Source organism: Cervus canadensis, chromosome 3, assembly GCF_019320065.1.
Source record: "Cervus canadensis isolate Bull #8, Minnesota chromosome 3, ASM1932006v1, whole genome shotgun sequence".
NCBI classification, from domain to species: Eukaryota; Metazoa; Chordata; class Mammalia; order Artiodactyla; family Cervidae; genus Cervus; species Cervus canadensis.
Genome location: NC_057388.1, coordinates 34,034,285 through 34,049,105, shown reverse-complemented (window position 1 = coordinate 34,049,105; position 14,821 = coordinate 34,034,285). Strand labels below are relative to the sequence as shown.

General features: G+C 34.4%; 1 protein-coding gene across 6 annotated transcripts in view; it reads right to left on the bottom strand.

The window, feature by feature from the left end:
- SEMA3A (semaphorin 3A) overlaps positions 1-14,821 on the bottom strand; it is a 506,842-nt gene that overhangs the window by 257,541 nt on the left and 234,480 nt on the right. For 2 of the 6 annotated variants that reach the window (XM_043462900.1, XM_043462897.1), the window contains one exon: positions 9,752-9,863. The exons of the other annotated variants lie outside the window; for them this stretch is intronic. The gene's annotated coding sequence lies outside the window, so the exon portion shown is untranslated. The remainder of the gene's footprint in view (positions 1-9,751; positions 9,864-14,821) is intronic. 6 annotated transcript variants of the gene reach the window in all.

The window sequence follows — 14,821 nt, the reverse complement described above, 5'->3', positions numbered from 1 at the left end:
TCTCTTGATTATAATGTTCCAAAGTCTGTGCCTTTAGTCAATATGGTGTAGTGTAATTAAAATAATTACACTAAAATAATTATTTTAGTGTAATAAAATAATTTCATTGCACATATAATCAATTCATAGAAACATGTTTCAGAGAATTAAAAAAAAAACTCTGACAATGGAGATGAGAGAGGGAATTATTGCTGATTGAAGTGCTATCAGAAAACTCATCCATTAAAAAAAAAGACAGTAGTATCACTGGCTACTTGAGGGTCTAATAGCAAGGCTATATGGACAATACTTAGGGAGCCAGATCTGGTGGCATATTGGTTATTTTGGGGGGAACAGTAGATGAAGAATGCCTCAGAGGGATGTTGATTGCATTTTCAGGTGAACCTGACTACAAGTCGGTAGTAGTCACAGTAAACATCTATACCAAAGAAGACAGATAAGAGCAGGAACAAGAATTCTAGAAGAAGGAAATGATTTGCCAGATATCAGTGAGCTTGTTTCTCTGAAAGCTGATTACTGAGAAAAGGAACAAACATTTTACAGGCAACTACATTATAATTTAAAGTATATACACTGTGTGTGTTCAGTTGTGTCTGATTCTTTCGTGACCATGGACTGTAGCCCGCCAGGCTCCTCTATCCATAGGATTTCCCAGGCAAGAATACTGGAGTGGGTTGCCATTTCCTTCTCCAGAGGATCTTCCTGACTCAGGGATTGAAGTTGTGTCTCCTGCGTGGCAGGCAGATTCTTTAACAGAGTCCATGTCCATATTATTAAAATTTCAACTTTATGCTATTTACATATCTGCATTGTGATTAAGGAAAATTAAATAATGGCTAAAAGTAAGCACAGCCCAAGTTGAGGATCTTATATCTTCAAATTTCATATTCAAATATGGTTCAAAGAATGTTAGTACAGTTCCTCCAGAATTGAAAGATCTTAAAGTTCGATGCTTTCTGGCAATCAGAATTTCAACAAATTCTAGTAACAAGGCTATATCAGAGACTGAGTAGTATGGATTTCAATCAAGTAACAAGAGTTTAAAACTGGCCCACTACTTACTATATGTGTGATCTAAAAGACAAGAGATCAGGGCTCCAGCTTTTCATAACTCTTAACTTGCTATGTGATAAAAGATGAGTCAATTATCATCTTTTTATTTGGGGGGGGGGAGGTTTCATTAGTTTAACAGGTGTAGCCTGTTAAACTCTACTCTGGAGAAGAATAAGCAAGCATCATTTTCCTCTTTGATGGAAAAATAAGACATCCAAAATAATGTGACTCATATTGGAAAAATATGAAATACTGGAACAATGTACTACTTCAATAGTAAGAACTTGTTAGAAGTAAGAGGGAATGATGTTCAGTGTAGTAAATTTTTTAGTGGAGCAATAACTGAGTTGAAAATAAACCTAATAGAGAGATCAGCCAAGATGGCAGAGTAGAAAGAGCCTGAGTTCATCTTCTTTCTTGGAGGGAGACTCAAATTACAACTATTTATAGAACATCTTTGGATGAAAAAGACTGAAGCTTATCAGAGAAGATCTTATACAACTAAAGATATAAACAAAGGACCCATATTTCCCAGGTAGGTGATCCACAAACAGGTGATCCACAAAATAATTACAACTGGAGTTTTCTCCCCAAGGAGTAAGGGGTGTAAGCCTCACATAAGGCTTCCCAGCCTGGGGGTCTTCCTCTGGGAAAACAAAACCTTTGAATATTTGGCTTTGAAGGCCTGTAAGTCTTACTTTCAGGAGGGCTATGGGAAATAGAGACTCCACTCATAAAACACACACAAAACTTCCCACGCTCCAGGACAAAAGGTAGAAGTTCTTTCTTTCTCCAAAAAAGACATACAGATGGCCAACAGGCACAGGAAAAGATGATCAACATTGATAATTATTAGAGAAGTTCAAATCAAATAAAAACTACTATGCATAAAACAGATAAGCAATAAGGATTTATTATACAACACTATATTCAATATCTTATAAAAACATATAATGGCAAATGATCTAATATATTCCGTGGGATTTTCCAGGCAAGAATACTAGAGTGGGTTGCCATTTCCTTTCCCAGGGGATCTTTCTGACCCAGGGATGGAACCCACATCTCCTGCACTGGAGGTGATTCTTAACCCCGATCCATCTGGGAAGCCCATCTAAGATTATATGTACACACACACTATGTGTGTATGTGTGTGTGTGTGTGTGTGTGTATAACTGAATCTCTCTGCTGTATAGCTAAACTAACACAATGTTGTAACTCAACTATGTTTCAGGAGAAAGAAAGGAACACAATTAACAAATATTGTCTAGGATGTATATAAAATGGAACCCTTGTATACTGTTTGTGGGAATGAATATTGGTCCAACCACTGTGGAAATTAGTACAGATGTTTCAAAAAAACTAAAAAATAAAACTGTCTTAAGATTTTGTAATTTCACTCCTGGATATGTATGTATGTATGGGTATATATCTGAAGAAAACAGAAACACCAGTTCAAAAAGATACATACATTTCAATGCTCATAAGCAACATTGTTTACAATTGTCAAGATATGGAAGAAACCTGAGTCTCCATCAATAAACAAATGGATAAAGAAGATGTGATATATTTATATAACAGAAACTACTCAGCCATAATAAGGATTGGTATTTTACCATTTGTAACAACGTGATGGACATGGAGAGTAAGTCATACAGAGAAAGACAAATACTGTATGCTATCATTTATATGTGGCATCTAACAAAACAAACTACTGAATATAACCAAAAAGACATAGACTTATAGATATAAAGAACATACTGGTGAGGAAAGGGAAGGTAGGAGGGGCAAGATAGCAGTAAAAGCTTAAGAGGTACAAACTATTGTCTATTAAACAAATGTGCTACAAGGACATATTGCACAGTATGGGGAATAGAGCCAATATTTTACAATAAATATGAACTATATTCTAAACATGAACTATAATCTAAAACAATTTTGAATTACTATGCTGTATGCCTGAAACTAATATACTATTTTAAATCAACTATATGTCAATAAAAATAAATAAAACAGAAAATAAACCTTATATCTTTACTTTATATTAATAGTATCCTGATAAGGGAAAATGTTCCAATGTGTAACATTCTAATATATTTAAAATTATTATTAGAAATCTGAACACTATAAATGCTTTAAAGTATATTTTAAAAGAGCATTTGAAATGCAATAACTACTTCTGTAGGAAAAATTTGTAAAAATCAACTAGTCACATTACACGGAGTAAAATTAACAACTCTATAAATTGTGCTTGGTTAAAAATATGCTATCAGATTGGACAACAGCAGTAACATACATATCATTTTGGCTTATACTATAGTAGTTATTGATATATATCAATATACCTATTTTTAGATATATAGATCTTTTTATTTCCATGGATCATTTATCTATTTGCCAATCTGTGTAAGTATATCAGTAGTTAATATAGCAGTCAACCTTAGCATCTTGTGATTTTTAAACTGGTTGACTTTGTAATAATACCTCCATATCTCATTGCTGATAAACTGTCATCATCAGTGTACTATTCAAAGCAAGTAACTGTAGGATCAAATACATATAAGTAAACACTTCAAACTTAAACACTTTGAACTCTGTCCTCCATTTAATTTATATCTATGTATCTCAGGGGCCTCAACTCCCTTCATTTGGGGAAAGGGGGAGTGGTAGCTTATGAATAGGTTACTCATAACCACTCATAATATTAAAAGCATAATTTTTTACAAGTAAAATAGAATTGCAAAGTTTTTCTATGTTACTTTTTCCTAGAAAAATTTAAGTGTTTCATTCCATATATAAACTAATTTACGAAAGTGCACATATTGTCATTTCCTAGTTTGACTGTATCTATGAAAACTACAATGATTTAAAGCCATGTTTCAAATTCAAAAACACTAGGAATGTAGTCTAAGAATGATTTAAAGTCATGTTTCACAGTCAAAAACATTAAGAATGTTTTCTAAGACTATAAGAAAAGTGTACTATAATGGTAATACTAAAATATGATTTTTTTTCAATTTTAACGAAAGATTTTAGAATAGTTTGCAAGATTCCAAGAACTGTGAAGCTAAGCATGAGTGCTGTAGAGAAAACAAAAAATATATTAACAGTTTATTAGGGATCTATTTAATCAAAATTTTAATTAGCCTAGAAATTATTTTTCAATTTTTGAAATAATAGACATTTTATCTAAAATATTTGAGCAAAATTGCTTTGTGGATAAACTAACTTGTTTGTCTATAGGCAATTGCACCCACTAAACACTTTATAAGTAATCCTCTTTATGTAGCCGTGTGGCATATTCATTTTATACTCAAATATCGAAGAAAAATTGAAGATATAATACAAGTAATATTTTAGAAAAATATCTGAACTGTTATTTGATGAAACAATTACTCACAGAATAAGTTTTGAGAACCTTGTATAATGACTTCATTTTTCTAAAGCATCTGGTTATCTTTCTGACTAAAAATGCAATGCCAATTATATTTTATAGGTAGCAATTTCTTTTTACAGTCTAAAAATTGGATCATAAAAGGAAAACAACTGTGGTTAGAATATTTTTTGCATATTTTGAGAAACATAATGAGATCTGAGGCACTAAATCTGAAGAGTTCAACTTAAAATCAAAATCACATTACTGAGTTTAATTATTTTTGGAGGCCATCTTTGGATGAAGTTGCTTTCACAAAAGACAGAGTTTTACACACAATCACTGCGTTTAGTCTAGGTAAAAACTATTGTGTTTTAAAAAAAATGGCAGTCATTAAAAAAATGTTGTTTAGTTCCTAAGTCATATCTGACTCTTTTGAGACCCCATGGACTGTAGCCCAGCAGGTTCCTCTGATAATGGGATTTCCCAGGCAAGAATACTGGAGTTTCCATCACCAATAAAAAGCTACCATCTCCAACTAAATATTAATATATGATATAGTGTAGTAGGATAGTTATTTTTTCTATAATTTTATAAGGAGAACCCACATTTTCTTCCAGCATCATCCATCTAAATAATGAGTGCTTTAATCAAAATCAGTAAGTATGGACTACAATTTTAAAATATCATACATATATAGTCTCAAGTGCTTTAAATCACCATTTTCCACCTAAATGAACTAGATATTCAGCATCCTAAAATAAAGAGTATTATTTGTTGCAAATATCATCAGAAAAACACCAAGGCTAGTCTAGACATAACAGATCCAAATGTGGAGCAAGAGACAGAGAGTTATAAGAGGACTGAAAAAAGGTAGACGTGAACATGTTCAGTTCAGTTCAGTTCAGTTGCTCAATCGTGTCCGACTCTTTGCGACCCCATGAATTGCAGCACACCAGGCCTCCCCGTCCATCATCAACTCCCGGAGTTTACTCAAACTCATGTCCTTCGAGTCGGTAATGCCATCCAGCCATCTCATCCTCTGTCGTCCGCTTCTCCTCCTGCCCCCAATCCCTCCTAGCATCAGACTATAAATGTTTTTAAATAGGATTGCAGTAGAGCAAATAATGGCCACCAAAACATGATAGGTCCCAGTCTATGGAACCCATATATGTTACCTTAAGTATAAAAGTTTTGCAGGTGTGATTAAGCTAAGGCCCTTAAAATGAAATTTCCTGTGTTACCCCAGGCAGGGTCTAAATTCCATCACAAGTGTCCTTTTAAGAGAGAGATAGAGACAGATGGGACAAAGGGCCATGAGCCAAGGCAGACAACTCTAGAAATGGAAAAAGGCAAGGAATGGATTCTCTCCTAGAGCCTCTAGAAGAAGCATGGGACTGTTGACCTTGATTTCAGCCCAGTGACTTGATGATATAAAATTTTAAACTATTTATGCCAAAATAAAATACAAACTTACTATTGTTCACGGATATAACATAGGATTAGTTATATATATATATATATATAAAATAACTAATACATTACTAACATCCTAAGTTATAGAAACGCTATCTCTAAAATGAGAAATTCAAAGGACTACATTATGTACATAGATATTTAATATGCAAATTGAAAAGCAATCAAAGTGAGCTAATATATTTTCCCTTAAATTGACAAAAATCCAAAATTCTGTATATATTTTTCAGGTTAAAGTAAGCACTAGCATACTCTTCCTACAAAAGAAACAATACCATCCTAGAAAAAGGCTTGATGTGTATATATGTATAAGAACTCTATGTACTGTATTTGACACTGTAATTTAAGTACTAAAAATTAGTTGTAAGGAAGTTATTAAAATGAGTTACTTACAAAAGTGCTATTTTTCAGCAGAAATAGTTGAAAACAATAAAAATGCTTAATAATTGGAGAAGACATTACTGTAAAATGATATAGTACAATATGATGATTGTATACCATGATTCTTAAGTATAATTATTGATATTGGAAATGCTTTTAGTGGTAATAATTAGTGAAATATGAATGCTGAAGAGAAAAACTAAAATATCAAGCTGTAAAATGTATGAAAAAAATTTACAGAAAGTAAAACAAACCAAGAAAATAGAATGAGAACATTTATTTAAAAAGTAAACCTAAAAAGACTTATTCTCAAGTTTTGAAATAATTAATTCTGAACGTAGATATAGAAATGAATTAACTGTCTTAGTTTTAATCTCTAGTGGTTCCACATTGAGGTTTTGGGAAGCTTTAAAAATTTTTAAATATAAGTATTTTAACTTTTCAGAAAAATGTCATATAGTGTTCACTCTGATATCCACCATCACTGCTAAACCAACATTCATATTTGCTCCGTATCTCTCCACTGTATTTTATATTTTAGGAAATGGAAAAAGCAGTAATATAAAAAAATACTAAACTCTCTCTCTCTCCTTCTGTTTTTAGAGTTAACTGATACCCAAAAGTTGGTGTTTTTTCCAACATCTGCATTTGGAAAAAGTCATCCAATTTTTAACTGAAATAAATTTCAATAACAAAACCCTTCAGTTAAGAAGAGGTAAGTCAATAAAGAGTGATAAAATTTCCAATATACAACAAAACATTTTGACTGGCCCATAAAAAGAGGAAGAATAGAAGGGAAATATCTGCAAGATATCAGCTATTCTGCCTCCAAAAACTGAATAAATTCAAGGAGCAACCACACTCTTGATCACGTCAACCACCACCCCCAGAACTACTCCCACCAGCTAGCCGTTCAGAAGAGAGTGCTGCTGCTCAGACAGCGTGAGGCTTAGAAGACCTTAAGAACCACAGCTATTGATCCATGCAGTGCTTAGAAGGTAAAATACATGTTGAGCTTAAATTATTTCTTCAAAAGCTTTTAGGTGAGATTTATGTTCTGGATTACTTTAGGACAAACTGACTAGGCTCTTTTATAGTTGAAAAAAAAATAATACACTGAACTACTTTCTGCTTTGTGTTAGGCAGAATAAAGCAGTCATTCTTCTGTCACCCAGCATCCCATAGCTGATAGACAGATAAATAACCATACATACAACCTGCCTTTATCACTTCAAGATAGAAACTGGAATTTGTGGTTTCTTTTCTGGTAATGACAGACGAAACTAACACTTAAGATATACAGTAAATCTTAGTTTTCTTTTCACATACATTTTCTTCCCCCTCACCAATCCTCCGCTTTCTCTTCAAATACTAACTTGTCCCTTAAAAAGGCTGCTAATATTTTACCGGAGAGAAAATTACCAAAAGAAAATTTAAAAGTACTTCAAATTCTTGATGACACTATCCTGACACATAATCACGATGCTTTGTGTATCATTCATGCATGCGTGTGGCATGCTCTAGCAAGTAAACACTCCATGACAACAAAAGGGAACTATGAACAGTATAGCTTTTTGCTGGGAAGTTGTAGCATGTGGTTAAGAAAATATTTTACTGTAAACTAAATACTTGTCCTTCTTGGGAGTCAGCAGATATACACTGAGATACCTCTAAAATTTGTCTCTACTTATTCTGCCCAAAGGTAAAAACTGCATTCTTTCACCCAGTTATCTATTAAGAGTTAACATATTTTTTCAGAAACATGATTCAATAAACAGCATGTCAATGATTGTTTTTAGTGCTAAAAGGTTTTCTCTACGCATAGCACCTAAAAAAGTTACACTTTTTTTTTTTTAATTACACTCTGTGTGTTGGGAGGGATTCCATCTAGGAGACACAACAAAACATTTTTGTAAAGCCTTTTAATAGCTCAAGGTTCCCACTACAAGGGAGTGTAGGGCTTCAAGGAACAAAGAAAGAACTGCTCCTCAGAGTGACTGGTCCTTCTCTGGTGGCATGATCTGGGTCAGAGCAAGGCCACATTTGGCTGGACATCTGTGATCCAAGCTCTATCCTCATGTGGAACAGGAAACCTGGGTGTGTCTACACTTGGCAAAGCGGTGCAATATTTCATGCAGCTCAATTTCTTCCCTTCCCTGTTTCTGAGGAATAAAGTGCTTCTCTATACCTTGTTGGATACCAGGCCTCTGGTTCCTCAAGAGGATCATGTTCTGCCCCAACCTTACAGCTTCTGTACCTAAAGATTGCCCAGGATCGAGAGAATCTCTGAAAGGGCCTTTCTTCAAATCCACCCTTTCTCTTTTATTAACCCTGCTACTGAAACTCTTTTTGACTAAATTATGGCAGGGGAGTGTTCGTTCTCAGCATAGCAATTAAGACCAAGCTGGAAAAGATTTTAGTAAGAAAAGGACAAGTGTTGGTCACAGTCCAAATTGTTTTTAACTTCTTTTTGCTGACATATGCAGATACAGTCAACACATTCAGGTCTCCTATTCCCCATGGTGGTGGGTTAAGATATTTTTTCAGACATACAGATTCAGTAAATAGTACGTCAACTATTATTTACAGTGCTAAAAAGTTATTCTTTAAGAATACCACCAAAAAAAAAAAAAAAAAAAAAGAATACCACCAAAATATTTTTTTTTAATTAGAGATAAACAAAATACTCCACTATACTTAAAGAGACATGATTCCAGGCTGGATGTAATGCAACATATGGAATTAGTGGTGAATTAGTGTCTAGCTCCAACTCTTACTAAATATGGTCTTAGGCAAGTCACATACATAATGAGTTTTATTTTTACTGATTTTTAATAATTTGTCAAATGTCCTTCTACTTTATAAAGTTATTTTAGAATTCAAGTGAGATAAAAAATATATAAATGTTTTGTAAAAGATAAAGTAAGTTATGCTTGCATAATGCTCTCAGGGAAGAAAAACAGCCACATCCAGGTCTTTAAACTCTGTGACCGGTTTTCTTTCTAACTGACCATACTCAAACAAAAATATTATCCCATTTCAAGAAGCTTGATTTTTTTTCCTGCCTAATCAAAATTTATAAACTTTAAAAGTCCTTATACATCCTCTTGCAAATAGAGATATCTTATAATCAGTTACTGGTTGGATTTATAATACTATTCTGGTGTGATGTTTTTAGAGGAAAAATAACATGTGAAAGCATATAATAAAGCATAAAAGGCAATCTCATATATAATTTTTGTTACTTAAAAATATACAAAAATTTACATTTTTATACATTTTGGGGTCTCTGGGTTAAAAACAAACAAACAGAATAAAGCAACATTATTTAACTGTTTAATTGCTTCCATTTTGTTTGGGAAACTTAACCTCAATTTAACCTCTGTGGCTACCGTGCAAGTCAAAGTCAAATGACTTTGAGGATCCTAGCACCAGAATAATAAACTCTTTGGGGGCTTTAAGACTCTTTACCTTTTACAGGGGAAACTGAGCAGTCTTCAACTTGTTTGTGTTCGTTGATTGATAATGAGCAGTTTCTCTGTCTACATCTGTGTGGGACTTACATGAGGTCTGCTTTAGCCTGCTGGGAGTTGAGAGGAGGGAGAAGCAATCACAGTGGGTTTAAAAAATCGTTCTAAAGATGACATTTGGGAGGCAAATATTTTGGCCATATGCCAGTGTGTTTTTTTTTCTTAACTCTAAAACAAGCTTGGCACTTTACATTTTCATTTTAATCTGTTTTCACAATTCAATGTAACTTGACAGTCCACTATTTCCTAAGCAGTGGAAACTTTCTTCAGGTGGCTGCCTTTATCAATATGTTATCTAAAAAAATAAACGATGAAGGAAAAATTCCAGACTTACAGTATTTTATTCTGATTTCATCATTCCCTACAAAACCTATTAAGAATCAACTCTTGTCAGTTATGGAATATTTAATTTTTACTTTTGCTTTCTGTTCAGTTTGGCAAAAATGTCCATGTCCAGCAAGTACATAACCTCCTGAAGAGTTAATTATTTTGGATTAAATGGAGATGAGACAGTAGTGATAAAATTCATAAAATTTACTCTTCCTATAAGGCTTTTCTTACCATAAAAATTTCAGGTTTAAATATAACCCATGCCTTTTAAATAATTTATGCAACGAGAACAGTGTTTTTCAAAACTCAGCAAAGTATAGCCTTAATAACACTCTTAGTTTCTTAATTCTGTGCAATTGGCTGCCCTTAATTCTATTGGTGTTGCAGTGCTTTGGGTTTTCAGGAACATTGGTTAAAATGAAAAGTATCATTTGCTAATCTGAGGTGCTATGCTTTGGTAAATGATCAGGAGACCATCTGCGGTGGACTTTCTGACTGAGAAACAGCAGGTTAGAAGCCAGGAGGACTGATTTACATGATTGGGAGCGAAGAGTCTGCTTCCAAGTGGACAGGAAGACTTGAAGCCGGTGCACATGGTCAGAAGAACTGCCTCCAGGATAAGCACTGTATTCTCATTTATCCTGTAGTGATGACATCTATGCTTAAGTGAAGACAGGCAGACTATTTTTTGAGCAAGAGGGCTGACTCAAGTGAACTATATGTCTTTACAGCTTGAAAGGCTACCCATGGAGCAGAGGTCCTGCAGAAACCATGCTCCATGTCTAGTGACTGACCCAGTACTCTTTACACAGAACGTATTATTACATGACTCATCTAGCTTCACCACACACTGGGCTTCCCCTGAGCAACAAAAGTTGTTTCATCTTCAGATCAACTGTTAGGATTTCCTGGACACTAAATCTACAAGCTTAAAGCTCAACATTCAGAAAGCTAAGATCATGGCATCTGGTCCCATCACTTCATGGGAAATAGATGGGGAAACAGTGGAAACAGTGGCTGACTTAATTTTTTGGGTTCCAAAATCACTGCAGATGGTGATCGCAGCCATGAAATTAAAAGACGGTTACTCCTTGGAAGAAATGTTATGACCCACCTAGACAGCATATTTAAAAGCAGAGACATTACTTTGCCAACAAAGGTCTGTCTAGTCAAGGCTATGGTTTTTCCAGTGGTCATGTATGGATGTGAGAGTTGGACTATGAAGAAAGCTGAGCACCGAAAAATTGATGCTTTTGACCTGTGGTGTTGGAGAAGACTCTTGAGAGTCCCTTGGACTGCAAGGAGATCCAACCAGTCCATCCTAAAGGATATCAGTCCTGGGTGTTCATTGGAACGACTGATGCTGAAACTGAAACTCCAATACTTTGGCCACCTCATGTGAAGAGTTGACTCATTTGAAAAGACCCTGATGCTGGGAAGGATTGGGGGCAGGAGGAGAAGGGGACGACAGAGAATGAGATCACTGGATGGCATCACCAACTTGATGGACATGGGTTTGGGTAGACTCCAGGAGTTGGTGATGGACAGGGAGGCCTGGAGTGCTGTGATTCATGGGGTTGTAAAGAGTCGGACACGACTGAGCAACTGAACTGAACTGACCTGAAATCTACAGGATTCTCATGATTATTAGGAGGTCTCTTCAGACTAACCTAGAACAACAAGAGAACACAGACCTTTTTTCTCCCACTCTAAGCAGCTGCTCTACTTTGATAAGAGGCTTAGTAAAATCAAGCATGTAATTCCAGGTGCACAAAAACCAAACAAACCAGTTGCAGAGAACATTTCATATACCTATTCCTGGTATGGAAGACTAGAGAATTTACTTTTAGGGTCCTGAGAAATTTGATATCACACATTCTTACAATAAAAGAACTATAAGAATAATATGGTTTTTAAAAATAATATTCTACAATTCAAGAAAAATGAATCAGAGACAAAATGATATACAAATTTTTGAATATGCAGATCAATAAAAAAATACTTTTCTTGAGTATGTGCTAGAGTGAATGGAAAGCAAATGCTCCAAACAGTCCTCTTCCCTGAATGTTATTTTTCTCTGGAGAGATGTTGGTAGGTGTTGATCAAGAACAAGATCAGTCTTAGACCACTTGACTGTTACCAGGTAGGCAGTGATTCCGAGATGCTGTTAAAATGTAGTATCACATAATTTAATAGCCATGAAGAATAGGGTTGATAATCATTTATGAAAGATTAAAGATGGAAAAGCCATTCATACTCAAATAGAAGAATACTAATTTCCTAAAAAGGCAAACCACAAAATAACACAGGAAGAATGAGATTTTCTTTCCAGATGTGATATTGAATCTGCTGCAGCATATACAACAAAATGGACTATACATGTAAGATCTGTTGTTGAAAGTCTCCTTCATAAGTTACAAACCTGTCAGAACTATTATTGCTTACTAAGATGTTTCTGTAATCCTCAAAGAATAGTTATCATCTATTAAAACCAAACTTCCCTGTACATATACATTAGAAAAACAAGTTCTCACTTATAGGGTAATTCAGGATTACATACAAAAATTGAGTGTCTGTTCTACAGTGAAGAATCAAGATCCATTGAATGATATAATATAAAATACATTATTTTACTCTCCTATTCATGAACAGAAATTGCATTCTATAAACTCATCAATTTAAAATGTTAAAAGCGTAAACTTAAAGTTGAATAAGAGAGCCCAACTCTGAAAGCTTTAGAAAGCATTTCCTTTGTGCTTAAGTAACAAAATCATTCTTTCTACAGAGGTCAATGTTTTGCTGAATGCAAGTTCTGATAAAAAATATTATATGACTTTTGATAATATGAATTAAGTCACACAACAAATATTTCCTGGAGGGTGTGTGGAGAACTTGCTAAAATTGGAGCAAGTCAGATTTAGCCCCAGCACACCCCCAGAGTTTCTAATCCAGTGGAAAGAAAGTCCAAAAGACAAAATCTATGATAATATTTGCACTGTCTGTTTGATAAGTCATCACTTATTTTCAACTTTAATGAGATCAGCTTGGTAGTGATTAAATATGTAGAATAGATATATACATGCAATTTATGTGTTATATATGCATGTGTGTATATTATACACTATGGTTACATATAGGTATGTAATGTATTGTTATACATGTATGTATTATATGTGTTTTACATATTAATACATGTATATATCTACATAGATCTGGATATTTATCTGTGAAAGGAAGGAAAGAAAAAAGAGAGTAGCAGCTAGAGAGGGGTGTGGGAAGAGACAAGCTGTAGGTGAAAGACATCTTATTGTAAAATCATGATAAGAATTATCCAGTAAAGAAGTAAGAATTGTCTAGTAAAGAAGCAAGAGTTGAAGTTACTGGATTGAAGCAATATAAGATAGAGTGAAAGCTCCAAGAAGGAAATAGAGAATGAGGTCCAGAACACACATTGAATAGAACGAAGAAAACATCCACTGTATTGAGAGGGCATAATAAAATTATAAGCAGTGAGACAGCTACATTTATCAGCTAGCAAAAGTTGGGATAGTTCTCATTTGATGGTTATCTTCTCCATTACTGTTTTGGTGGCTAAGTTATCTCTCAGAGGATGGGATGGAGGAAGGGAAAGGCTGTATGTGAGGAAGATAAATAAATCTTGACATGATTGCTGTGGAAAACTGTGGAGAGTTGATGAGGAAAACTAAGAAACACTGGGCAATATCAGGGCCTGATTGATGCTTGTCATCATGAATGTGTGCTGTTACTAAATTTCACTGTTTTGTTATTTTTCTCTAGCAGTTCTGGTGGAAGTATGAAGATGACAGGTTATTCAAATGATCTAACACTGGGGTTTAGCAGAAAGGTGCTAAGAAGTTCAACTGGCCTGGAGAAGTGAGATATTATCCTGATAGTGAAATATAAACTAAACTTGTAAGATTATAAAGAAATGAAAAATAGTACCAGTTGAGGAAATAGAAACATCAGGCTATTGGATGTTTGGATGAGATGAAGAACTAATCTCCTTTACCAGGAAAGAGAGTGCCAAAGGAAGGAGGCTGTGACAGATTGAGTTGTCTCAATCTTTTAATTCCAAACCCCTCAATGTGATGACAAGGTGCAGATGTGACTATCAAATTTAGTCACTGAAGTTGAGTTAAACAGAGACGAGACCAAGGAAATGAAATGGCAAATTGTCAGCTCAGCAAAAACTGAAGACACTGAATTTGCCTAGAAAGTGAAAGTGAAGGTCGCTCAATCATGTCTAACTCTGCGTAAGGAAGCAATAATACATGGGTAAGGAAAAATCACTTGAGTCAGGTGCTGAAGTTCAGCAAAAAACAAGCAATGATTTGGAGGTCAGTGAAACTAAGTAGGAAGAAAAATGAAGGGAGATAGAGTTGAATACATAGTCTAAAATTAGAAGGGCTTTTACCTAAGAGTTGAGGTGCTATGGTTTAAATATTTCTTTGAGAATTGAAGTCAGAGGACAATGAACCATAACACTCCAACATAAATTTTAAATAACATGAAATTCATGAAAATCGTTACTTCTAGGTATCTTTTCTTCAGACATTCCACCCCCCCCATTTCCTCTTTTAAAAAAATATTTTTAAATTGAAGGATAATTGCTTTACAGAATTTTGTGGTTTTCTGTCATACATCAACATGAATCAGCCAC